General features: G+C 46.6%; 1 pseudogene; it reads right to left on the bottom strand.

Moving 5' to 3' along the window:
- Positions 1-2,701: 2,701 nt before the first annotated feature.
- The window catches only part of LOC129044379 (histone-lysine N-methyltransferase SETMAR-like), a 65,563-nt pseudogene continuing 43,610 nt past the window's right edge, over positions 2,702-24,654 (bottom strand).

The following is a 24,654-nucleotide window of genomic DNA, read 5'->3' as shown; positions in this document are numbered from 1 at the left end:
GGAAAGGTTTTTCTAGATAAGAATGGACAGGGAGCATGTTGATTTCTGTGGTGGAAGTTTGCTGTGATTACTCCTTTTGTTTCTTTCCCCCAGTGAAATAGGAAGCAAGGTGATTGGCTGAGAGAGAAGACAGAGAGGAAGTTTTGGAGGTGTGAAGACAGGAGTCATGAAATGATCATGTGGGACGTGAGATTAATTTGGCCAGGAAACGTGATGTGATGGCAGGAAACAGCGAGAACCCATTTGATACTATGAAATTAAAGTGAGGCCAGTAGCATACTGGAGGGTATTTTTCCTGCCACCAGCAGGTGCATGAATGCAGTGCAGAGTGGTGGAAAGTTCCCTGGTGAACTTCAGAGCATCCAGCAACGCTGGCTGTGACAGCACAGGCATTGGCCAGCCAGGACGGACTGTGGCTGCACTACCAAGAACCAGCCAAAATGCCAGTCCTGGGAAAACGGGGTTCATCCGGCTCAGGGCTCTTTCCAGAGACAGGCATGCAACAAAACAGGTGAGTTGTGTGAGTTAACGATGCATGTAAAGGTGTGATCATAATGGGTTATTCAACTGAGGCAAGAAGGAGGCAGTGAATAGGAGAGTCCATTGAGGCTGGAGAATCATAACAGCAGGTACACAGGTGCAAGTGAGCTGGGAAGATGACAGGGGGGCTCTAGGAGAGCAGGGTGCTGGAAATGGCAACTGTGGCAGGATTGCTGGACAATTCCTAGTAACAACATGAGTAATCATGATCATGGTATTACCCTGGCAGAGAGTGCTGAGGTGGAGTGGAGAATAGGAACATTGAAAGGAAGGAGGCCCAGAACTGGTGGGGAGGAAGCCGTGTAATCTGAAAGCTCTGCTCTATGGCACTGAAATCAGCAAACATTAAGAGAGTAGTGGTGTTGTAAAGAATGACAGTGGGCCAGGAGATGCATCTTTACAGATTGATGAGACTATTCTGAAGGGGAAGGGGAGAGGAGTCTTCAGAAAGAAGAGGTGTTGTGTGGTGGGACCTGATCTCAAGAGATTCTAATCTGCCGGGAGATGTTCAGAAAACATCCCATAAGTGAAAGTGCAGAGCACAACCTTGGATCCTATCGCCATACTGACCAGATCTCCACAGAATCACTTCGATACGTGATTGTCCTTAATTCTCAGCAGATATACAATAATTTCTGTTATGTCAAGCCTGGGATTAATGGGGTATTAAAATGGAACTGTCTTGGCGAAATCTGTCTTCATTCCAAACATACACAGTGATGGCAGATCCAGCTGCCCCATCAGGGTGGGGATTGCCTACAGGTCAAGCCTGTAGAATATCACTCTCAGGGCAGCTCCTCTTACAGAGTAATGAATTGTACTTAAAGGTCGATTCTACAGTTCCAGAGGTTTTTTCTTACTCTTGATCATGGGCTTTTTTTTTTTTTTTTTTTTTTACCAAGGGCAGATACTGCGGACAGTATGAACAATGAAATCTGAAATGTCTCATTTTTGACATTTCATAGACTTTGATTAATCAACAGAATTGACTACAGTGTCCTTATTGGTACTAGAATGTGCCATTCATTCATACAAAATATATTTATCAATTCATTTATTTGTTCATTCAAAATATACTTACAGAGTCCCTACTCTGCTAGCCATACTTTCAGGGGCTAGAGTTACAGAAGTAAACAAGATGATATGCCTGGTTTTCTGGGGCTTCTGTTACAGTGGGGAAGAAATGACAACAGACAATCAGTCATGTAGCTTCAGAGAATAATCATGGAGACAAAGAAAGTAAAGCAGGTAGGAAGAGAGGAGCAATGGTGATGCTTTTTCTGATGACTGGTTGCAGAAGGCCTCCCCTTGCAAAGAGCTTGGGGAGGAGAAGTCCAGACAGGGGCATGAGGATTCTGGACCTGTCGCCACACGGCCAGTGAGGGCAGAGCTGAGCACAGGACGGACAACCAGGCAGCAATGAGATCTCACCACACGGGACAAATCATAGAGGGTCTATCTCACAACAAGGAATTTGGAGTTTAACTGTGATATGAGAAACCATTGGTGTGTCTGGAGTATAAATCATATATTTGGAAGCTCACTCTGCCTGCTGCACAGAGAAACACCAAAGGGGACCAAAAGGAGACTTGAGGAGACAGCTCATAGGCTGGGTGGCTGAGACCTGAGTGTGGCCCAGATCAACAAGAGGTAGCTGTATTCTGGAACTGTTTCCAAGGCAGAGGAGAATCAGGAGTGATTTCTATTTTGGAGGCAAGCAACCTTGCGAAGGATGATGCCATTCCTGGACTGGGAGGGCAGGGTGCAGACCATGAATGCTGAGTCTGGTTGGGGCTTGTGCGGTTTCTGATGTTCTCGAATTACCCGAGTGGAGCTGAGGGTGGCCAGAGGATATGAGTTTGAGGCCTGCACTCAGAAGCCATCAGCTTCAGAGGGAACACAAGCCATGGTCCTGGGTGAGCTTTCCCAGGAGTAAGTGCTTATACAGTGCAAGAGACCAGTGAGTGCTGGACCCTGGGGATACAGACATTCCAATGTCATTACCACCAACCCAAGAAGCAGCAGTGAAGAGGTCTGGCCCTGCCCTTTGCCATGAGAACAACATGCCCAGAGCCAGGTTTTTGCCAGGTTAGTGGAATAGTAATTGCAGTTTCAGGCCATGAATTTTAAATCATTATAACTAGGCTCAAACAAATTCTTATTAATCAGAACAGGACCCACTACAATCAACACATTTTTGCCAACAAGAAATAAGTTTGTTTATTCCTGTATCATACAAATCCGTGCTTTGGAATTCAAAGAACTCTTGGAAAGCATTTTCTGCATCCTACTGATTGTGGAAGCATTTTCCCTGCAAAAAGTTGTTAAGATGCTTGAAGAAGTGGTAATTCAGTTGGCAAGAGGTCAGCTAAATATGGTGGATGAGGCAAAACTTCGTGGCCCTACTTGTTCAACTTTTGAAGGGTTGGTTGTGCAATGTGCGGTCAGGCATTGTCATGGAGAATTGGGACCTTTCTGTTGACCAATGCCAGCTGCAGATGTTGCAGTTTTTGGTGCATCTCATCGATTTGCTGAGCAGACTTCCCAGATTTAATGGTTTCACCAGGATTCAGAAAGCTGTAGTGGATCAGACTGGCAGCTGACCACCAAACCATGACCATGACCTTTTTTGGTGCAGGTTTGGCTTTGGGAAGTGCCTTGGAGCTTCTTCTCAGTCCAACCACAGAGCTGGTCATTGCTGGTCATTGTGTAAAATCCATTTTTCATTGCACGTCACAATCCAATCAAAAAATGGTTCATTGTTGCATAGAATAATAGGAGACAACACTTTAAAACAATGATTTTTTAAATTTTTGCTTATCAAGCTTTGTCACTTCCAATTTGCTGCTAATGCTGAACAACCATAGAATGGTTGATGTTGAGATCTTCGGCAACTTCTCATGTAGCTGTAGGAGGATCAGCTTTGATGGTTGTTCTCAATTGGCCTTTGTCAACTGCCAATGGCCAGCCACTATGCTCCTCATCTTCAAGGCTCTCGTCTCCCTTGCAAAACTTTTTGAACCACCACTGCACTGTACATTCATTAGTAGTTCCTGAGCCAAATGCGTTGTTGATGTTGCGAGTTGTCTCTGCTGCTTTATGATCCATTTTGAACTCAAAAAAGAAAATCACTCGAATTTGCTTTTTGTCTAACATCATTTCCATAGTCTAGAATAAACATAAAATAAACAGCAAGGAATAAGTCATTAGCAAAAAAAAAGCGAGAAATGCACATTAAAATGATGTATAACATAACCACATGTATTTAAGAATGTATTCCAGTATCAAATGGCAAATTCCAACAACGCAGAAACCACAATTACTTTTGCACCAACCTAATATTGCTAAAGTTCCATTCTGCAGGGCTCCTAGTCCTCCTTACAATTACTCCAAACCAACTTGTCTGCAAATAACTTCCATTAACCTTTATATCATTTCCCACAAGGGTTTGCCAAAGTGGAGGTAAAAGTTTTTGTTTTTTAATTTAAGCAAAGTAAAACAGGGATTTGAGGAATGGCAAATTACAATCTTTTCAAGTTTGGAACTCCAAAAGGGAAAATCCAAGATGTTTTGAGAGATGAAGTAAGAAGTTCTGGGACCCAACAAACTTCAGGCTAAAACTGTGTGTTGGGTGAAATTGTGTCTCAGCAGACTAGCCAGTATATTTTTACTAGCATTTTACTGACTACACACCAAGGAAGCCCTGTTCTCCGTTTCACACATTTGATATTGACAAAATGTCCTGTGCTAAGCTAGCTACCTTACCTCTCCCACTTTACAGACAAGGAAACAGGCACAGAGAGCTCCCGCAGCTTGTCCCCGTTGACCTGACTAAATGGAGGGGTGGAGGGGTGGACAGTTGGCTGTGTGCAGAGCCCCCACCCCTGCTTAGCTGACCAGGTGTTTGTGCCTCCTGAAGGAAGGGAGATGTGGCCTGAGCGCTCCTTCCACACTAAAACACTACACGTACACAATGCCCACTTAGCAGGACCACAAGTCATTCCAACTTACAACAATTTAGAAGACAGAGAAAATACATTCAACCCTGACACGTTTGGGAGGTAGGGTGGGGCTCACCTGGGCCACAAACACAGTGACATTCTCAGCTCAAAAAAGAAAGTGGGTGGTGTCCCAGAACCTTGACCTGGTTGGCATTTTTGCCTTCTAAACAAAACAGTGAGTATGAATTCTTAAGAGGACTGAGGCACCTAGAGAGGGTTTGTGTTTGCTGTCAGCACAGTCATTGCTCAAACCTACAGAGGCCTCCTCTCCTCCTTGGAGGCATTCAGCTAATGCCCTTGGGCCCAGTTCTTATTGTCCACATGGACACCCTGCCAGCCCCACCAGGCAGGAACTGCACCACCCCCAGCACCTGTGAGCAGCCTCAGGGCGACCTGAGGTTGGACATGCCAAGCAGGTGTCCTATTAGACAAGGGAGGAGGCAGTCCCCACACCAGCCTGGGGGAAGGCAAGGGCTGACAGTGACAGAGGCAAGTCAGGGGGTCAAGGGCTGGGAATGTATTAAACAGCACAAAGGACCTAGATCTTCAATCAGCAATGAAACTCCCAATCACCTGCATGATAGCTCAGTGTGTAAAAGGCCCATTTCCTCAACAACAGAGACAGCCTTTACATCAGGAACATCAGTGGGCCTCAAGTGCAACATCTCTTGTCAGTTTCACAGTATGGGTCTCTTGAAAATACTTAGTTCCAATTCTGCTCGGCAATGAAGGAAATGCTAGGAACTGGGAAGGAACCCAAGGTCAGTATGACCTTATTCTTCCACAAGAATAACTTTCACTGGAATACTTTCTAAACAAATACCCTAGATATAGCAAAGGAAATACAACTATATTGGTTTTTCCTAGTGAAATTTGCTGAAACCAATCTATTCTTCATATTAAAGTAGGGTTTCCCAAAATGTTTCAGATGTTACACTGACAAATATTATACCCTAAGAACTGTATATCTATTTTAGAGCATATTATAAACAATAGAACTGGTATAGCAAACCTACGCCTTCAGTAGGGATATAAAATTTTCTTTATAAGATTATAGAGGAAAAATCTATTTCAGGTAAAATGTTAGACTGAGGATAAAGTTGGTATGCTGGCATGGCAAATGTTGGACTCCGTAGCTGCCATGAAGTCCAAAAGCAGAATCTTTCTATGTCAGCTCCAGAGCACTCCCTTTTAAAAGAGAGACATCTAGGCCGGGTGTGGTGGTTCACGCCTGTAATCCCAGCACTTTGGGAAGCCGAGGTGGGTGGATCTCAAGGTCAGGAGATCGAGACCAGCCTGGCCAATATGGTGAAACCCCATCTCTACTAAAAATACAAAAACTTAGCCAGGCATGGTGGCATGTGCTTGTAGTCCCAGCTACTCAGGAGGCTGAGGCAGGAGAATTGCTTGAACTCGGCAGGTGGAAGTTGCAGTGAACCAAGATCACACCACTGTACTCCAGACTGGGCGACAGAGTGAGACTCCTTCTCAAAAAAAAAAAAAGACATCTGATTCTACGTATAGTTTATTGAATTGGAACAAAGTATAGTTAATCAATACAGTGTTTATTAAGTGTTCTTCAGAGGCTGGAGAAAAACTCATGGCTAAGGACTAGTTGGAAACATTAAATCCTCATAATGTCCTTTCTTCCTATCTTTCTTTCTTTCTTTTATTAGACAGGATTTCTCTCTGTCGCCCAGGCAGGAGTGCAGTGGTGCTATCACAGCTCACTGCAGCCTCGACCTTCTGGTCTCAAGTGATCCTCCTGCCTCACCCTCCCAAGTAGTGGGGACTACAGGTGTGCAGCACCACACCCAGCTAATTTTTTCCTGTTTTTTTGTAGAGATGGTGTCTCACCATATTGCCCGGGCTGGTCTCAAACCCCTAGGCTCAAATGATCCTCACGTCAGCCTTCCAAAGTGCTGGTGTTACAGGCATGAGGCACCATGCCTGGCCTCCCATAACGTCTTTAAACCCATGTGGGGCAGGCTTTTCTCCCTACTCCGTCGCTGAGCAATGAGACTGTGGGTCAATCCACCCTTACCCTTGCAGAAACAGTGGGGACCTCTGGGGCCCAAGGAGGGTCCCAGGAGGGAACTCTGGGTCTGTTCAGTCCACACCCTGCTGTGAGGAGGAGCAGGACCATGAGTCAGTTCGGCCGGCAACTGACACAGGGGCTCAGAGCTTTCTAGAATGTGACAGAGCAAAGCCCCACATAAACAGAGAGCCAGGTGATGTGCAGAAATTTGAAATGTTTTCTGAGCATAAAAGATCTCCAATTTGTCCACATTCCATAAAACTCAAAAATGTGAAAACAGTGATTTGATGTTTGGAGGGGCAAACAGCTGAACCCAGGTATACTGGATAAAAAGATATAACAGTGCCATCATACCTGAGGGAATGATGGCTGAAACCCTGTTCCTGCATCAGATCCCATTGGCACCTGTGGTAGGCAGGATTCTAAGGTGGCCCCCAAGGCCCTCAACCCTGGTGTGCTTGCCTGTGAAATCTCTTCCCCTAAGCACAGGTCCTCTGGGGACATGACAGCACATCATTCCTGTGACCATGGTAGGCCACAGGGAGAGGGTCCCGGCTGGGTTTGATCCCATTATGTGAGGTCTTTAAATGCACAGAATTTTCCCCAGCTGACTGCACAGGAGAAAGCCAGACAGAGGCATTCCTGCTGGGCTGGGTAAAGGAGCAAGAAGCATGTTGTAAATTACCCATGGGGTGGCCCTAGGAGCGGAGAGTGCCCCCAGGCCACAGCTATCAAGGGAGCAGAGATCTGCCACCTCACAATTTCAGCCTGTGAAACACTAAGCAAAGGGCCCATGTGACCTGGATTCTCGGTGGAGTTGTGAAATGATGCATTTGTGTTGTTTTATGCCACTGAGCTTGTGGCATTTCGCAACCACAGTAACCATGTCCTTTCCTCAGATGTCCTTTCTTCCATGTTCACCCCTGAAATGGGGCCCATGTGTGCGCCTGAGTTCCACCTAAAACGCACAAGAGGAGAGGTGGCAGACATTACCCTAAGGAAGTTTTAAGGAGAGGGACTCCACTCTTTGCCTTTAAGGCATGTCTATAATCATGAGAAGATCCGCTGGTCATTTTCATGGACTCACCAAATTGACTTTGGCAAACACCTCTGTGCCTTGCCCATCTACAAGTAGGGCAAAGATGACTTTCTCTGTCTGGATCCTGCTGAGTCACATAGTTTTTCTAAGAGCCAAATTTTGAAACAAGAGCACATTTGGCCCTGGAGTGTTTCTGCCGACAGCATGACCGTGCGGCCCCAAGCACCCGCTTTGCAGGTTCTGGGCATGATGGTCCCAGCAGGAGAGCTGGTAGCTGCCCCACATAGACAGCTGGCTGGAAGCCAGGTCATCTGGGTTGTTGTCGCTGACACAGCACAATACAAAGCAGGTCATGTGTTTGTTTAAAGGGGCTGCTTTCTCTCCTTTCACACGGACCCCGTGAACATGGGCACTTTCTCAGGACACACCCTTCCTTGGCCTTGGGTGTCTGGGTGGGCCATCCCCTAGACTGCACACCCCCAGAGGGCTTGAGCTTGCACACTGTTCTTCCTTTCCATCCTTGCTGCTACTTCATGGACTTCTTAAACTACTATCCCTTGCCCATCATCTTACAGATATGGGGATTTGCTTTACCTTGGATGAAATTGTTATTTAAATTTTTCTCTACAACCTCTGCCACAAGCCACTCATGACTGATTCAAGTGTGAAAAAGCCAGGGAGAAAACAGATTTTGTACCTCACTCTATCCATGCACATCACACAATGGGGTGCTGCCTCTCTGGAACCCCGTTTCAGAAAGCAAATCCCCTATCTGTCCCCGACTCTCTCAGTGAGGCTGCTGTCTCTTCTGCTCCTCACAGTCCCAGAATAGACCCACTACCACTTTCCCCAGTTGGTGCTTCATTACTACAGAATCACCAGGGGTGGGTAGAAAAGGTGACCAGAAGGAGGTGAAGAGGAGCCTGGGGTCCCAGCAGCCACGCTTTTCCCACATGGAACTCCTGGCATGCCTTCTGCATACACAGCCTTATCCAGACCCAATGCACAAGAACCAGCCTGCATTCTCCACCTGCGTCAGCTGTTGTCTCTGTCAATTCAGGCTGCTGTGACAAAATGCCATAACCTGGGTGGGTGGTTATAACCTGGGTGGGTGGTTATAAACAATAGAAGTTTATTTCTCACAGTTTTGGAGGTTGAAAGTTCACGATCAAAATGCCAGCAGATCCAGTGTCTGGGAAGGGCCCACTTCCTGGTTCACAGACAGACATCTTCTTGTTGTGTCCCCTCATAGCAGAAAAGGTGAGCAGTCTCTCTTGGGCCTCTTGTATAGGGGCACAAATCCCATTCATGAGGGTTCTACCCTGGTGACCTAATCACCTTCCAAAGGCCCCACCTTCTCATACCCTCACCTTAGGGGTTAGGATTTCAACCTGTGAATTTTGGATTGACACAAACATTTAGATTATAGCAGCTATCATTTCTTTCTCAGAGCAGCTGCCCCAAGCAGCCCTGAGAGCAGGGCCCGGCTGCTGATGCTGGAAGGTGCTCTCCATCTTGCCCTCTGACTCAAAGATGTCTTGTCTCCCCTTCACTGGTTAGTGTCCCTGGGTATTAACCATTTGTTTTCTTCTATCCTCAGAGGCGCTGGTACTTGCATCGTAGAGAGAAACAGGCCCTCTGTTCTAGAATGGCACAGCCACGTGGTGAAACCCTCCTTTCCTCGGTGATATGGTTTGGCTGTGTCCCCACCCAAATCTCATCTTAAATTGTAGCTCCCATAACCCCCACTTGTCATGGGAGGGATGTGGTGGGAGATAATTGAATCATGGGGGTGGTTTTTCCCATGCTGTTCTCATGATAGTGAATAAGTCTCATGTGATCTGATGGTTTTATAAAGGGCAGTTCCCCTGCACATGCTCTCTTGCCTGCCTCCATGTAAGACATGCCTTTCTCCTCCTTTGCCTTCCGCCATGATTGTGAGGCCTGCCCAGCCATGTGAACTGTGGCTCCATTAAACCTCTTTTTCTTTATACATTACCTAGTCTTGGATATGTCTTTGTTAGCAGTTTGAAAACAAATCAATATACTGGGCTTGCCCCTTCCCAATATTGCCTCTGTAGGGAAAGCTGGGGTATCTGTGTCTTTTTAAGGTTCTTTCAAAGAGGCCACTGAGGGTGTTTCTCCAATCCCATTTAGGAAACCATTGCACTCATTTTAGTTGATCACAGCTATTCAGGTTTTCATATATCTATAAATATTTACACATCTCTTTTACCTATTTTCATGAGTCACCAGAATGAGCACAGAAGAGGAGGGACCACACAAGTACGGCAACCAAGAGGGAACTGACTTTCTTTGGAGAAAGACACCAATTTTCCAATTCAAGCTGGTCCAAGCAGCCAAATAGCAAATAAAGGAGATAGCAAAAAAAAAAAAAAAAAAAAAAAAAAAAAAAAAAAATCTATAACTAGGAGCAGTTGCAGACAAAAGTTTGATGTCTTATCATTTCTCTCAGCTACATTCACACTCAGAGACAACTGCTTTGTCCAACATAGTCATTGCAGAAAAAAAAAAAAAAAGCAATAAAGGTTTTCCATATTGGCTACAATGGCTACAATCTGTAGACTCTGGTTAGCAAATTCATAACCAGAGTTCCATCTCATTTTTTTTTTGTCATTTAGAAATTGGTATTTTGTTAAACGAAATCTCCATATTTTACTTAAACCTTGCTCGTCTAATTTTCACAAGTATCTAAAAATGCATATTGCTGTTTCTTGGCAGAGCCCAATTCCATCTTTATTTATCTTAAGAGTAACAATTCTCCAGACACAAAATGCTTTGTTCTTTAAAAAACAACCCAGATAACATTGACTGGGTGCTTGGGAGTGGGGCGGGTTTTCTACTGAGGGCTTCAAAATCATGACTCATAATAATCCTAGGATAGGCAAAAGTGTCATTACCACATTACAGATAAGGAAACCGAGGCTCAGGAAGGGGAAGTGGTGTGCTTAAGGCTGTCATGGCAGGACTGCTGGCTTTAGAGGAGAGCCGCTGCGCAAAGGTGGCAACACACCGCCGCTGTCAGCTTACCGCCTGACTCCCAGACTGAGGCGGTCACCAGGAGCCACCTCCTTCACACACCACTGCCCCTGGTGGTGTGTAAACGGCCGGCCACTTTCACACGCTCATGCACACACTCAGCAAAGATTGCTCTTCAAACTTAGGGCTCTCCCTTCCTGTTTTGTGCGCCTGCTTCTAATTACACAGTTGTCTCCGTAGTGAGCTAGCTCTGCAGGAAGGGATGAAAAGATTGGTGTTCGGACCCTCCAGAAAAGACCAGACATAAGATGCAGCTGGAAGTACTGGGCGGACAGGAGCCTGGCACAAGCCATCATCTCCCAGGGGACGGAACGACCCCCTCATCTCCCTTTCCCAGACACATGCGGTCTCCCGTCCCCACGGCCCCCGCCCCCACAACCCGCCTTCTGTAGGCTGCGTGGAGGGTGAGTCAGTCGGGGGAAGGGAAGAAGATACAGGTTTAGAAAACACTGGCGGAGGCTGGATTGACAGAGGTCCCGAGCCTGACTTTCTTGAGCTGGGTGTGACCCTGGTCTAAGAGAGAGCAACAAAATCCAGCCCGCCCCCTTTCTGCTCACACTCCCCCAAGGGGTCCTCCTGGCAGGGCCCCGGTGCCTGGGAAAAAAGAACCCCACCGGCTGCATCCTCAGCACCAGCAGGCCTGGGGCTTTCCTAGAACGCTACTTTCCTTTTCACCCCAGCCTGCTCTTGATGCTGCGGTGCTCAGGACGGGACCCACGGACTGCCTGGGAGACCCATGGACTGTGCTGGCCCCTTTCCCCGCATGCAAGACCCTAAGCAGAAATGCAGGTGGGGAAGTGATGCCTCCGTTCTTGTTGTGAAAATGTTTTCACACGCTGAAAAGTTGGAAGACAACAAACACTGCGACATATCACCTGGATCCAGCGCTTCGTAGCATGTTGTGATTTCTCTGCCTCCGCTCGCTTTCTCTCGTGGAACCGGTTGGAAGCTAGTTACAGACATCAAAACAACTCACTCTTGCATTCCTCAGCAGGCGCCTCCTAAGAATAAAGATGTAACTACTGCATGAGGGCTCTCCAGAGAAACAGACCAATAGGATGCATGTGTATGTCTATACTTAGAGAGAGAGAGATTTCCTTTTAAGGAATGAGTTCCTGTGATTGTGGGGCCTGGCAGGAGGGCCTGCCAGGGGGCCTAGTTGGTTCCAGCAGGCTGGAAATGTAAGTGTGTTGATTTTGCCATCTTAAATTTGATCTCTGCAGGGAAAGCTGGCAGACTGAAAACTCAGGCAGGGTTCCTGTGTTACATCCTTAAGGCAGAATTCCTTCTCCTTTAGGAAACCTCAGTCTTTGCTTAGAAGGCCTTCAACTGATTGGATAAGGCCCACCCTCATTAGGAAAGGTCATCTTCTTTACTCACAGTCTCTGCTTTAAATGTTAATCACATCTAGAAAACACCTTCACTGCAACACGTAGGCTGGTGCTGATCAAACAGCTGAGCACCATAGCCTAGCCAAGGTGACACACACATTAACCATCACAATCACATTACCATTAAGAGTGGTTTTATTTTAATAATAGCCTGAAGTTTATGGTTGAATACATCCTCAGAAACAGAGGCAGGGAATGTCACCCTTTGTGTACAAAAGGGAAAATAAAGGAAATGGTACTACGTTTGCTTGCATTTGCATATGGAAAATCAGGAAGGAGTCACACAGAGTTCATGGAAGTGGAAACCTGACAGAGGAGGTCACCAGACAGGCAGCTCCAAGGGAAGGAAGCCACTCACTCAGAGCTTGCTTTGACTTACGAGCCACATGAGTGGTTCCTGTTGAATAAAAAGCAAAATGTCAAAAGGGGTTGAATTCTAAGTAAATCCCTAGTTAAAACAACAGAACAAATTTTGTTGTGAACTGCTGCCCCAGGGAACCCAGCACACCCTATTTCTACTTTCTCCATGGGAAGATTTGCCCACCTAACAATTCAAATCTATCCTAAGGAAAACAAAACAGAGCCAAAATTAAAAAGCAGACAAAATATTGGGAGTTGAGATTTTCATCAATCCTTAGGGAGTGAGGGCAGCATCCAGGAATCACCAAGTGGCTACACTCACCCTTTGGGCTCTGGAGGGTCCCAAGGCCCAACCAGGCCTGTGAGAGGAGCCGCAGCAGCAGCCGCAGCCTAGGGGATCTGCATCCGTTTTCACGCCCTGGTCTCTGGCCTGTGACGGGACTGTAGTTGTTTTAAGAACTGGGATAGTGAGCACAGAACAAGCATGCCACCCAACTCCACGGTGCTGAGTGTCTGCATTTATCCAAAGGGGCCCTTTTGATCTTACTGTTTGATGACTTTTCTTTCACCCACCAAACATCTACGTGTGGGCTGATCTTTCCACACCAATATTATAATGAGGAACTTTCCGGATGACTAATAACTCAAGACATGTTTTTCAAGGTGTGCTTTACATTTCACTCTAAGTGTGCACCGCGGGAAGGATATTCAATTCTGTTCCAGTTATTACCGCGGAATAACAGGCACAAACTTAGTGGTACAAAATAGCCCATGCTCACAGATTCTGTGGGGCAGAGATGGCATTAGGAGTGGTTATAGAGGACGTGACCTCTTCTCCATGATGCTTGGGCCTCAGCTGGTAAGACTCCAATGCCTGGGGCTGGAATCTTCTAGAAGCTGCTCTCCTGCATGAGGCTGGGTTCCTTGGGACCATGCACCAGAGAACCTGCATGCAGCCTTTCCCATGCCTCCAGCTTCTCACAGCATGACCCAGACAGAAAGCTTCCAAAGACTATGATTTCCAGGTCCCTACGTAAAAGCTACATGGCCTCCTTTGACTTGGGGAGCCATGTGTCACCACAGCTAAGCCAGATCTAAGGGAAGGGCTTTAGTCTCCCTTACTCTTGTGGGAAGGGAAGGGAAGGCCCATATTGTAGAAGAGCTCGTGAGATGGGAGATGTTGACATCAGCTTTGGAAAATGCGAGCTTCCCCAGAATCTGACCATGGTGACGTGGGAAGGGACTTAGGACCCTCCCTTTCTCCTTTTACACATTCTGAGGCTCTGAGTAGGAGTTGGAACCTGGGTTTCCAGACCCCCCACCCCTGCCCAGAGCTGCTTCTACCAGACCACACACAATTCCATTTACATTTCAAAGAAAAGTTGCTTTGTGTTTCTCTTCACGTGTTTTTTTTTTCTTTCTGCCTTCTGTGTTCTCTAGATCAAATGAAGAAAGCCCATTTATTATTTATTCCAGGTATGTCCTAGATGCATACAATTTCTTCCCAGTGATTATTTAAGATAAAAATGAAGATTGGGTTTTATCTTTTAAATGAGAGTCAAACAAGCACCCTGGCTTGTTGACAGAGAGGTCAGTGCCATACCGTGCATTGCTTCTGCAATCTCCTTAATCTCTTCTTTCGTGGGTGCATTTAGTGAATCCACCTGGCCCTGATTAACTGGGCTATGTAAAGAAAGGCCCTTCATATGGAGTCAGACATTGAAAGATATTCAGTGTTTTAACATTGAGTGGGGAGGCAGGGAAACAATGGGGGAATTCTCTTATAGTAATGATCCATTTTAGGTCACCTTTCACCATTGGACTACATGAGTTGGGATATAGGCTGCATGGCTATAGCAAAGGCCTAAAAATACAGTGGCAGAAATACATTTATTTCCTTCAAATACAAGACGACAAACGCAAACAGCCTGGGCCAGTGTGACCACTCTGCCACTTTCAACACATGGCTTCTATTTCTGGGTTCCAGGCAACTACTCCAATTTCCTAGGTTGAGGGGTGAGGGGGAAGAAGTAGTGGACATTTCCCTTTTTTCCTAAGGCACACATCACTTCCTTCCTCATCTCATTGGCCCAAACTTGGTCACATGGACATATCTAGCAGCAAAGGAGTCTGGGAAATGCAGTCTCTAGATGAAAGTCTAGGCATGCAATTAAAATTCTGAGGGTTTCTATTCCTAAAAGGAAGAAAAGATGAATGGATGTTGGGAACAGTTGGCTATCTCTGTCCTGCACTAATACATTGATCTTCTTGGTTTCCCATGCAGAAGCAGAGATCATGGGAATTGCTATGGGGTAGCACTTGTTATGGACCAGGGATACGGGTTGCCATAGCAACCACACTAACTGGTTGGTGCCACCCACAATGTTATCTTTTCTTCTCTACCCTTTGCATAAGTGATGTCTCTAAATGAGCAAGACTGTAAGAAACAAATGCTGTGGACTGAATGTCCACTGTTTCTTGGTCATTGGTTCTTCATAATAGTCTGTTAGTCTTTAGAGCCAGATACAACTGGGTTCAAATCCCATCTCTGCCAATAGCTATGTGGGGGCCTCAGTTTCTTCACCTAAAAATTAGATACCCTATTACTTGCTGCCTAGGGTTAACATGTGGGTTGAGTGAAAGAATGTAGGTGAAGCACAGTGCCTGGCACTTAATAGAAACTCAGAAAAGGGTCCTAACCATTACCATTACCAGGAAGGACATACTCTATAAGAGCCTGGTTTGCCAGTCTAATCAAGAGATTTGTGTCAATTGTGGCAAAGGAGACCCTGGGGACCTCCAGAAGCCTCCTGTGCTGACTCTCCAGTGCTTACTGGGTCCGCCTCTAGGGCCAGCCTCACCCACCACATTGGCTTGAAGTGGAACTGGAAAGTCTGAGTCAATTCATTCTTCCAATGCTGCCCCAAAGAGGGTACAGACTTTCCACCAAGCCCTACCTCACTTGACTTTGGCCTTCCTAGCTTAGGCTGAGCCTCTTGGGAACACAGCAGCCAGCACCTGGCTTCCGCGTGCAGTTAGACACCCAGAGATGAGCCGGGGGAGTTCAGAACACCTTCTCCCTGTGAGCCATGTGGTGGCATGCTTGACTATTGCGATGTTGGCTAGACACTCTGGCTTTGTAGGAGTCTGGGATTTGGGGGTTATCTTCTTCAGGTCCACATGGCCCTGGTTTAGAATCTGGGGTCCCCCAGCCGGGATTCCCATCTTTCAGAAACACCTCAGCCAGCTTAAGGCATCTGCTCCAATGGTCTCCATGACAACCCTGAAGAGCCTGCAGTGAGCAGCCAGCAGAGCTTGCCAGCCAGGAGGCTCATCCCGCTAATTGGATAATGTATATGAAAGAGCTGATCACACCTGGCACCTGAATCAAAGGGTGAACTCACCAGACATGAATCATGCCAGCCTGTTAAGTAGGTACAAGCGTTTTTATTCCTGGCCATAGGAGCAGCCTTGCTTGTAATTAACCATCATCCCTAATATCTGTCTAATGCCCATAACACCCCCGAGAGGAGTTTTGTCATTCTTATTTTGTAAATGAGTAAGAGACAGAACTTAATCAGAACTCAAGGATTCTTATTTCTTGGGCTGTTTAAGCTGGAGTAAATGTTTGTTTTTTACTAACCATCATGATGTCAACATTGCCTTTAAAAAACAGGGAATAGAAGAAGAAAAGGAAAAAAGGAGGGAGGGAGAAAGGGAGAAGGAAAAAAGGAAAGAGAAAATGGTGATTAGATGGTGTGGTGTGGAATCAACATAAGGTTACCAAGTGTGTATGATTTCACAGATGTTAAATACCATGACTACTACTATTAACTACTCCTGCCACATCACCACATCTGCAGAATCTAAGACAAGAATGTGAGAAAAAACAATGACAGTCCTAAAGGACAATTGGCAACTTGGATCACCATCCCCCCAGGGTCCCCATTTTCCTAATTTCCACTTAGACTAGTTACAACTTGAGCATTCTCACACATAGAAATCAAAGGGCCAGGCCTCAGCACCAGGCTGCACCCAGCATAGCCAGCCTCCCTTCTTGCTTCATTACAGTGGGCTTGCATTTGCCTCCAAGGATGTCCAGGGCTCTGGAAACCAAACCTTCCAGCCTTTGGACTTTTTCAGCTACAAAATATGGATCAAGTATGAACTAGTAACAACCCATTAAAATATATGTATATGGTTTGGAAAAGATAATGTATTTTAAAGTGAAAGCAAAGACTTAGCACTGAGTAAAAGTTAAATATTTTTGTTCGATTCAGTCTGAAAATAGAAAAACAGAAAGTGGTGTCTAAGAGTTTATGGGCATGAAGGAAATCAAGCTTGGGCAAAACAATCTTCAGTGAAATTTTATAGCTGACTCACAAATCCTTACAAGGCAGAGGGTGTTAGTATTCGGGACACGAGGCAGCGCTATTAATTGTGCTATTATGCACCTGGTGAAATTTTAGGAAGGTAAATATGTGAAAGAGGACTACTGAGCCTGAGCTTTGCATTAAGGGATAACACTGCTCTTCATTCCGGGAGGGCAGATGTCTTGATCCTGGCTTTATGATGGCATGACACACACATCCCTCAACACCTGACTCACTTCGTTGGCCCTGCTGATGTCCACAGGCAGCCACATGTGATGGCCTCAGTGCTGAGTGGAGAAACGCCTGCGGCTTTGGGAAGGACTTGCTGCAGCCTGCTCCCACCCCAGCCAGCCTCCTTCTAGCCCCATTGTTCTCGACACATAAGAGGCCCGGCAAGTCTCAACCCGGGTGTAAAGCGGCATCCCTTACCCTACAAATACAGAAGTCATTTTTTTCTAGTAGCTAAGAAAGGCCTGGTGCTGCATTACAAGAGTTCATTCACATAAACCGTGAATGCTAGAAATCGAATTACACTTGGATGTTTTCTTGGGGGATTCTGTTATTTGTTTGATTGTCCGCATATATTTTGATGGGAAAGATGGTCCTATGTTCACTCAGACCTACACAAAATAACAATAGCTGCCATGTATTAAGTACCTGCTATGGGACAGGTGGCTTATATGCATTTTTTATTCATGGTTACTTTAGTCAGTAAAGAATGAAAGCCAGGTGTGGTGGCTCATGCATATAATCCTAGTATGTTGGGAGGCCAAGGTAGGAAGATCACCTGAGGTTGGGAGTTTGAGACCAGCCTGACCAACATGGAAAGGTGAGGAAACTGAGGCACAGCCAGACAACCTGCCACAGGGATGGCAGAGCAGGTGGGCGACAGCCCAGGCTACCTCCATCTTATGACAATTCTTCAAGAAGACGGGCATGGAAAATGCAAAATTATCTGCAGAAATATTGCAGTCTTGCTCAGAAGAGGAGGAGGAAGATAAGCAGCGGAGTCCCTTCAAATGCTCTGGTGCCCATGGCCAATCTAAACCACTCTGGGCCTGCTTCAAAGGCCTCCAGAGAGGCTGACGGCCAGCAGGCCCCACTGTGGGTCAGCTCCAGCCCAGCTCCTTCCAGCACTTTCCTCATCAGGAGGGTGAAGAGCTGGCTGAGAAGGGTGGCCAAAGAAACAATCACACAATGGCTGCCCCACAGTGTGGACATATGTGCCCTCTAACTGAGCTGATCAAATCAACTCTGAGAATGCAGCTAGTTTTTTAAAAGTGGTTGAATCTAGTCAATGGGTGATTAAATATTGGCTTTCAAAGTAATCAATATTTATGGTTTAGTCCCATATCCAGATTTACGTAGGCAGGCTCGGGATTCAAAGTGCTCAGAAGGCGCTGACATCGGATGTTGTAAAGGGGAATAGAGTGGGAATAGGATTCCGCATCCTCTGAGGTGTGATGGAAGAAATGATACACCAAGCAGCTGTCCTCGCCTTTGGCTGTGCTGCAGTCACCGTGAGGCTGTGAGATTCCACACACCTGGCTGCACCCAGACCCATTCAGCCCGCAGATCCAAGACAGATGGCACCCCGGCACCCGTGTTCTTAATCCCCAAGGGTGGCACTGCTTCACAAGGCTGGGGATCCTGGTGTACTGTCTTACAGGTGCAAGCATAGCTGAGACTCCTGGCCACGCCTGTCATTCAGGCAGAAAGGCTCTGCTACCAAGAATCAGAAATCAAGTTCTTTCGTAGTTAAAAAAGAAAAAAGAAAAGCAGAAGTAGCATCACCAACAAGGCTAGTTTCTACCCCCCACCTACAGCAACTGTGAAACTGTCTCACCAGAAAAATATGAAAAACTGACAGCCAGAAACCTTTTTACCCCTTTTGTTTCATGAACAGTAGAAAGCTTATGACCCATAGGAAAAAAGAAACTGGAACCAGTAGCAGAAAGGGAGCTGGGGTGTGGTCTCCAAGCTCTGGAGGGGCCGAGCAGGACACAAAGCTGCATTACTCATGAGCCCACCCGGGAACTGTGGCTCCCACTGTTCGGAGGGCTTGTCTCTGGGCAACCAGGTCCTCCTTTAACTGAACACATGTAGGCCACTTGTCTGAGCACAGGGGTAGCTAGACCTCAAAAAGTCTCATAAGCAAATGAAAATTATAGGGGTAAGAAATGAGAAAGGAAGAATCACATTTCACACAACTGCTATAGAAATGCCAAGCCAGGAGAACGGCGTGAACCCGGGAGGTGGAGCTTGCCGTGAGCCAAGATCATGCTACTGCACTCCAGCATGGGCAACAGAGGAAGATTCCGTCTCAAAAAAAATAAAAAGAAAGAAAGAAATGCCAAGCAAGTTGTCTGCCTAAGCACGTGGCACATTTTTCAGTAAATGGACAGACACAACCTTACACCCCCAGCCCCCGCCCTGTTCCAGGGAAGTGCTTGACTCTGTCCCCACTTCAATAAACAGATCATTCTACCTCTTCAGATGGGCATGGAAAAATCCCTTTAGGAAGTCAGCTATCAAATGAAAGTAGCAGCGTGCATTCTCCTTTCATTTCTTATCTTTTCTTTTCTTTTTTTTTTTTTAGATAGTCTTGCTCTGTCGCCAACGCTGGAGTGCGTGACACAATCTTGGCTCACTGCAACCTCTGCCTCCAGGGCTCAAGTGACCCTCCCACCTCAACCTCTCGAGTAGCTAGGACTATGGGCACATGCCACCACCCTCAGCTACTTTTCAGTTTTTTTGTTTGTTTTTTGTTTTTTTAAGAGATGGAGTCTCTCTCTGTCACCCAGGCTAGTGTGCAGTGAGACCATCTCAGCTCAATGCAACCTCTGCCTCCCGGGTTCTAGCAATTCTCCGGCCTCAGCCTCCCAAGTAGCTGGGATTACAGGTGCATGCCACCACACCTGGCTAATTTTTTGTATTTTAGTAGAGACGGGGTTTCACCATATTGCCCAGGCTGGTCTCAAACTCCTGAGCTCAGGAAATCCATCCACCTCTGCCTCCCAAAGTGCTAGGATTGCAGGCATGAGCCACCGCACCTGGCCTAATTTTCATATTTTTAGTAGAGACAAGGTTTCACCATGTTGGCCAGGCTGGTCTCAAACTCTTGACCTCAGGTGATCCGCCCACCTCTGCTCCCAAAGTGATGGGATTATAGGCTTGAGCCACCACTCCCAGCCCTCCTTTTATTTTTAGAAGTAAGCCTGCACTTACTCTTATAGCTAGAGGCGTTTTCTCTGCAAATAATTTAAAAACAAAACCAAAAATATCTCTGGTAAAAACATAAAACTTTTATCTCATTTTACTCCTTAGTATTTGAACTAGTTAATGGCCAGATCAGTTGATCCTTCTAGTCTTTTCCTTATCTATACCTATAAAGAAATAATGCATCTAATTCTAACATTCCTAACCTGGGGTCCATGGATCTCCCAAAAGTCCATAGATGGAATTTGGGGGAGGACTATATGAGCATAGATGGGGAAAAATAAACTTTTCTTTTCATCATCTCTGACAGAAATTTAGTATTAACTTTGACTAGGAATGTAGGCAAGAAACAACAGTGGGGTTAGCAGTGCTTGCAATGTTGTTGCCATAGAACTCCAGTCATCTTCATGGTACACTGCAGTTGTTGCAAACACAGATATGGTTGGGTTTCTTCCGACATACCATGTGTGTCATACACATTTTTTAATATTGTTGTGAGTTTTTTCTAGGCTTTACACCACCAAAGGTTCCCATTGCTCAAAAAGGTAGGAATCAGTCAAGCTACAAGAGATCAGAAACACGGCTGAATTAGGCAGCAAATATGTTTGCATTTCTGGAAACACCAGTTATGATGGAGCTTGTAGGGTGCAGTATATTTTTCAAAGTATTTTAGACTTCATTCTCATCACAAATCTTCCAGGGAGCAAGGTAAACACAGGGCAGGTTTTATTCCTTCTCAGTGCTCTAAAGCACAGAGAGGTTTGGTGATCTGACCAAGGTCACACAGCTGCTGATCAGCGAAGGTTTGTCACCTTTACCCATGTTCTCTCAGCTGACATTTATCCCTCTCCTAGGTGAAGGTGAGAGGGGCTGTGTCCTTCTGTCTTTCTGTCTTTCATCTGCTCCCTTAATGGGAATCCAATCTTCTATTAAGTGCCTTGGATTGACAGATCCATCATTTATTCAGTCCTCTAACCTGCACACCTGCCAGCCTGTCTTGCACCATCACAGCCTTGTGGCTTTTCTGGGAGAACCACAGCAGCTCATTTCACAAATGTAGCTGTGGAGTGGGCACCACTAAAAAGGGTGAGTGTGCCAATGAGGCAATGCCCAAAGGGGAAAGACTCAGCTGCTCGGGAAACAGGCTGGCCAAATGGGAGCGAAGAGAGATGAGAGACAGGGACCGGCAGCCACAGCCAGGAGACAGAGAGCAGAGTGAGAAGAGGAAGACGCAGACAGGCCGTGGGGAGCAGGAATGAGAGAATGCGGGAGGGGGGAAAAGAATGCAGGAGAGGCAGCAGACAGTGAACTGAGGCCCTGAGAGCAGGGCCTGGCCTGGGGATTGCCTCAACTTGATGTATCTCTGGAGTAAACATCTTGCATCACAATCACAAATCCCACACATTTGTCAATGGTTCTTTCTATTTTCAGAGCAATTGTCTTCCTGCGTCTTCTTGCAACAGGCTCCAGGACCGGGGAGACCTAGGCTCAAATCCTGCCCACAGTCTCTAAGCCGCAGGGCCTGAGCCCCTCCACCTGGCTTCCCCATCTGCAAAGCCTCAGTCCCTCATACAACTAAGGGCTGTGTGAGGGATGGAAGGAGCATCAGTCCCTCAAGAGCACCCAGCTGCTTCGCTCCCTTATTCTGCACAGGTGCGACCTTCTCAGCCTTCTCTGAGCAACATGCTGAATTTGCGCCTTCTCTTACCATGACTCCCTCTCCCTTCACTGTTTTTCAGAGCATGTGACACCATCTGATGTCCTACATAGTAAACTCACTTATCTGTGTATTGAGAGGTGACCATTCCCTACCCCTGAAGTTTGAGCTCCCAAGAGCAGAGATCTCGTCTTGCACTCCCCACTGCGTCCCTGCCCTGGGACCCGCCTGGCTCATGGCCCCTGCTAACCAGCATGTGTTAAAGGAACTGATTAATGAATGCAGAGCATGGGGTGTACAGTGAACAGTTGCTGGTGCATTTGAAGGTTACAGACTCCAATGTCATCTGCGATTCCTGCTCTCAACATCAAACTTGGCTCCAGACAGACGAGGGAGCTTCCGGCCGCAGCTTGCTTTCTTCATTTTGGTGGCCGGAACCCGCAGGGAATCTGAAAATCGGCCCCATCAGACAGGCCAGGGCCAGCCTGGATGAAGTGATGTTCTTGGGGGTGAACTCAGAGATCTGCCTGCACCTCTCCAGGCTCCGAGCTGTGTGCTATCATCCTGTTGCTGGCAGGTCACACTGGGCAGACATTTTTTTACGCAACCATTTTTGTGGTGGGCTCTCCTGCCTGGTATCTGGGACATCTGCCGGAAATCAGGCCCTGTCTGTGGGATTCCGCAGCCATCTCAGCTGGCGTCCTGCTGCCGTTGACTGAAGCCACAGCCTGGGCCTGCATCTCAGGCGAAGGGATAAAAAAGGCAGCGTGGCATGGGCCATCAATCAACCCTGGGGTTTCCATCCAAGGTGAATCTCATGCAAAAATAAAATCAAAACCCCAGATCTAAAATATCCTCAGGGGGAGGCGCACAGGAACTCTGCCTGTGGTGGGCCAGGCCGGGACCGCAGCATCTGGGATTCCTAATTATAGGAGAACCCGGGCTCAAATGCGTCCCATGTGAGCTGAGACATGCCTGCCTGCCAGGGTCTAACTGTCGCCTGCCGCGGGCTTCCCCGCAGCAACCAGACAGAAACAGACTTCCCTGCGCCCCAACGAGCTCTCACTCACACCTGTAACGTGGTTTCTACCTTTCTCTTACAGATCAATTTCAGATTTCAAGTCAATTAGCACCCTACCTCTATTCTTTGATAAAGCCCATTTGACCTAAATAACATTTCTTTTTTAAGTTCTCAGGGCTGGTAAAAAAACATTTTCACTAATATCCTTGAGGAAAAAAAAAATTTATTGGCAAATGTGTTGGGAAAGTCACATTTCTTTTCCACCTCTTCTGCCCAAGGAGCCTCCTTTGTCTCTTCCTTTCACATTTTCTAGACCAAGGATGTGACCAGTGGACAGTGAGAGCCACTGGAGGTGTCAAAACAGAGCAGTGAAGCCCCCAAGAGGGCTTCTAAAGGAGCAAGGATGCTGCGGGCCTGCTGGAGTGCCACAGAGGGAGGAAGAGCTCTCATTTATTTTGGGGACTCCTGAAGATTGAGACGATGGTGGGAACATTGATCTGGAGGGTGAGAGTTGACACCAAAGTAGGATAAAAACTCTCTAAGGAAGTGGAGGTTGAAAAACATTGTATCAAAATGGCCAATTACACTCACTCACTTAATTGCGCGCATCCCCAGACTCTCTGAGATAACAAGAGTTACTTACAAAAAATAAATCCATAAAAAGCAGCAGAAAGTGAAAAACAGGACCATCAGGAAGCCAGGAAACAACAGCAATTCCTGTCGAATAGAAAGGAGAAAAGAACCACGTTGCTGAAGAAACAAGACACAAGAGCAGCCTAAACATCCAGGGGCGGGGGAGGAAGGGGAGGGCAGAGCAGCGACCCTAAGAGCAAGGCGATGGAGCAGGGAGTCGTAGCTGGGTGAACTAGCCAGGGTTCTCCAGAGGAACAGAACCAATAGGAGATACCTCCTGTTGGAGATGGGGGATAGGTTTTTATAAATCTCATATTATAAGAATTGGCTTGCATGATTATGGAGGCCAAGAAATCCCACAATCTCCCTCCTAGAGGCTGGAGAACCAGGAAAGCCAGCATTAGAGTTCAGTGGTGGGATTCAGTTCAAGTCCAAAGGCCTGAGAACCAGGGGAACCAATGGTGTCAGCTTCAGTCCAAGTCCAAGAGCACAAGAACCAGTAGCACCAGGGCCTGAGGGCAGGAGAAGATGGATGTTCCAGCTCAAGAAGCCCTTCCTCTGCCTTTTCGTCCTACTCAGGCTCTCTATGGATTGGATAAGGCTGGCCCACCTTGGTGAAGATATCCTCTTTACTTAATCTACCAATTCACATGTAAATCTCTTCCCAAAACACTTTCAGACACACCTATAAATAATGTTTACCAGGTATTTGAGCATCTGTTAGCCCAGTCAAGTTGACACATAACATTACTCATCACATCAGGGTGGCTGGTCCAAGCAGTGGTGCCTTCTGCCCCAGCCTGCTGGGCTGAGTGATAGGTGAAACAGAGATTCCCACCCCAGGCTCCAGAGGAGAACAGGGTCAGAGCACAGCAGAGCAGGAGGGCTCACCTAGGAGGGCTCCCCTAGAAGGTAAGCCCCCAGTTCACCTCACCCACCCAAACAGCATTTCCACAACCACCAGAGGCCCATTCCTGAGATCCCAACTCTCCTTGGGAGAAGAGCAGGGACCGTCAAACAAGCTGTTGAAAACTGAGGATAATTACTGCACATCGGAGAAAATGACATTAAGAAAAAGATGTATCAATCCAGTAGACAAGCAAAGAAAAAAATACCCAAGAATGGAATTGACGAAAAGCAAAATATTTTAAAATTAGCCTCATCAATATCCTCAGAGAAGATTCAAGAGGGTATTTTATGGTCATCCCTTGGTACCCAGGTGGGACTGGTTGGTTAACAGACCCCGCAGGTGCCAAAATCTTCAGATGCTCAAGTCTCTGATATAAAATGTTATTGCTCTTGCATATAGCCTAGGCACATCC

This window comes from Pongo pygmaeus, chromosome 13 (genome assembly GCF_028885625.2).
Source record: "Pongo pygmaeus isolate AG05252 chromosome 13, NHGRI_mPonPyg2-v2.0_pri, whole genome shotgun sequence".
NCBI lineage: Eukaryota > Metazoa > Chordata > Mammalia > Primates > Hominidae > Pongo > Pongo pygmaeus.
The sequence above is the reverse complement of the archived record's forward strand: the minus strand, read 5'-3'. Positions and strand labels throughout refer to the sequence as shown.